We start from the raw sequence: 3,386 nt of genomic DNA on the forward strand, positions 1-3,386 counted from the left end.
TGACGTTTTAGAAACACTAAGTCGCCAGTATAGGCAAACACATACCATTTAAAATAGTCAAGTCCAATAAATGATTGCCATGGATAACCCACAAGATCAAGAAAATGCTGAGAAATACCTGTATAACCAAGCCAAAGGATCAAAATCACGGACAAACTAACGCTATTACAAAAAAAAAAAAAAAAAAAAAAAAAACATCAAAAGAGAAATTAGGGGAGAGAAAATAATAATATTAATAACGCCAGAATTGAAGTAATGAATAAGAACAGCAATAACCTTTTTGGGGAAATATGTTAAACCAAAGAAACAGGATAACATGAGCCACTATTAAAAGAGACACGACAGCATATTGAATGCAATATTTATTTGACAGTTCTTACGGGCTCTTTAATAATTTGATTGAAATATTTAAAAATTGTTGTAATTTGTAAGAGAGTATATAATCATTGACTGTTTTCTATTTTAAGTTTTTCGGAAATTGTCGATTTTTTTTTACACTTTTCTATATATTTTTCAAGCAATTTTTAAAATGAAAAATACACTCAGATATTGAAGTAACAAAATTATGTATAACATTATATGTTTAGCCATACTTGTTCAGAAAGTTACAAGAGTTCGTGAAAACTAGTTTATTTTTAAATGAAACAAGTGTGGACACAGATGAGTGTGGATAGTATGTTTGAATGTTTGACAGTGTTTTATGATAAATGTAGTTCTATGATTTTCCTATATGTGTTATTAACTGTGTTGCACGATGACAACCAACCGGAGCATTAGGAGTATTGTTTTTTTTATATTTAGTTTAATTTTTATGTTCAAGACAGGCATGGAAGAGACACTAATTGCATTAGTTACCAAATGATTATGATAGAATATGTTCCACATCTTTGATTTTGGATACATTTTATAGCTAGGAGAGCAACACATAATAGGTTCAATTTTTCGTGATTTTTTTAAATTGGGAGATGATATCTGAGAACATGATATAAGGAGCCTGTAATTCAGTGGTTGTCGTTGGTTTATGCGTTACATGTTCGTTTTTTCTTTATTTTCTGTACATAAATAAGCCTGTTATTTTTCTCCTTTGAATTGTTTCACATTGTCATTTAGAGACCTTTTATAGCCGACTATGCTGCATTAGCTTTGCTCATTGTTGAAGGTTGTGTGGCGACCTGTAATTGTTAATTTCTATGTCATTTTGGTCTGTTGTGGAGAATTGTCTCATTGGCAATCATATCACATCTTTTTTTATATGTATTTGCTAACTATTTGTATGGTTCTATTTATATATACTGAGTGCCAATGAAAACGCAACACTTGGTTTTTCAAAAATAAAATTTATATTAGAAATCATGATCTTTCAAAATGAATTGTTCTTGAAAATTAACAATTCTAACAATAGATCGATATCAAACAAAAATGTTTCATTGTCATCTTTCGGGCGCAATAGATAAACGAAACATCCAATGTCGAATCATCAAATCACAGTCCTAACAAAAAATGTTACAACCCTGTTGTGCAGCGCAATCTCAACAGCGCCGTGGAATTTATCATCCCGGACGTTTAATGTGATCTCGAGGAATGTTATTCCACTTGTCCCGCAAAGCAAACTCAAGCTGACTTTTTGATATTGGTGGTGGTTTTCATCGTCTAAACCATGTCAAATCTGATGCAAAATTTGCTCTATCGGACCTAAATCTGGCGAAACGCATGACTTTTGGCCAAGGCGGGTGCCAAACGTCTATGTAACCACCACTGACGATTTTTGGTACATAATGAATGATTTTTGGTCTACAGAATTCGATGTTTACGCCAGACGGCCGTTAAGATGTCGGCTGTGGTGCTCTTTAACTGTTGAATTTGTGCGCAAATGGTGCTTTACTGAAATTGCTCCAGAGGATCTACCGTGACCACCATTGAACTCTCGTGACCTTTGGACATCCATCAGAGTCGATATCTGATCCATTTTTGTTGAATTTGTGGATGATTTGGGTTATTGTAGAGGCTACAGTCTTCTCGAAATTGTATGTTGTGAAAGGCTTCATTAAATCATGCCAGAAACTGCATGTCGCTGGTTGTCAGAAAGTCCTGGCATTTACTCAGATGTTTATTGCAGTTTCCTTACAATAAGGGCGGGAAAATTCATTGTACATAGAAATGATAATACTTGGAGACATCCTTGTACATGAGAGTTGTCTGTAAAATCTTTATTTCACAAAGAATGAATTGCATAACAATGAACCGAGCTCAAAGCAAAGCACTTTAATAATACACTTAGACAGAGAGCTCAATCCAGTGATATACTTTGTACTACAGGTCCTTCATGAACATCCATCAACCAGAATCATATCTCAATAAGATGCCATTCTACATGGTTGGATCAGAAGTCCTGAAAAAGACATGATTTTTTTTTTATCGTATTTAAAGTATATATATGCATAGGTTAAAACTTTCACAAATTTGTGGTATAATCATTCAGTGTCTGGCAACTATCAATCGCTTCATGCACAAACTGATATAGGTTGAGCATGAGTGCCCCTCTGTTGGAAATAAAAACATACCTCCACCTAATTCTAGTCAACTGATGAAGAAACATTCAAAACTATAAAATGTTATCCAAGACTTGTCAGTGTCTATATATAGCTATTCACCATCGCCACTGAATCAGTGATATATGTACACATAAATACATGTAAGACTAAAATTAAAGTACATATATAAGACTAAAACTGACATTCGGTCTTTACCTTCATTCCCCAAGTCCTGTTCAAATCTAATTCATGATAAAATAAAAATTACAACCAATGAAATCAAAGGCGAATTAAGAGGCCCCCCCCCCCCCCCTTGTCTGGAAAAATATGGTTGATTATTTAGAGGACCACTGGAGCATAATCAGAGTGGGCCCTCTCTTAGGCAGTCAGTGGGCCCGCACTTATGAAAATTTCTGGATTCGCCACTGGAAATATCCCTCTAATAGACTAGCGTTTAAATCCCAGTTTTCTAATATGGTAGCTAGGTGAAACCTAAAATATTTTAAATATATTTCAAATGCATGTATATGTGATAATATAAATTCTCCAAATTTCACTGTATTTTCCCTTTTGATGTTTTTCAACTACAGCCAGTTAGGTGTGGGTTGATGTTTGATTGTTGTACATGTTATATATCGACATGAGATTTGTTTATATACATAATACTTATTTCCCTAAATTCAAATAAAATAGATGTGAGAAATTAAACTAAAGGAAACCATATGCAAATATTAAAAAAATAATTTGCATTTGTTCTGTTGATTGATAGTGGTACACATATGAAGAAATGGTGAAATCACTTATATATAGTTCTGATCATAGTTTCATGATAGACATGCATGGTAAATAAGTAGT

This window comes from Mytilus galloprovincialis, chromosome 1 (genome assembly GCF_965363235.1).
Source record: "Mytilus galloprovincialis chromosome 1, xbMytGall1.hap1.1, whole genome shotgun sequence".
Taxonomy (NCBI): domain Eukaryota; kingdom Metazoa; phylum Mollusca; class Bivalvia; order Mytilida; family Mytilidae; genus Mytilus; species Mytilus galloprovincialis.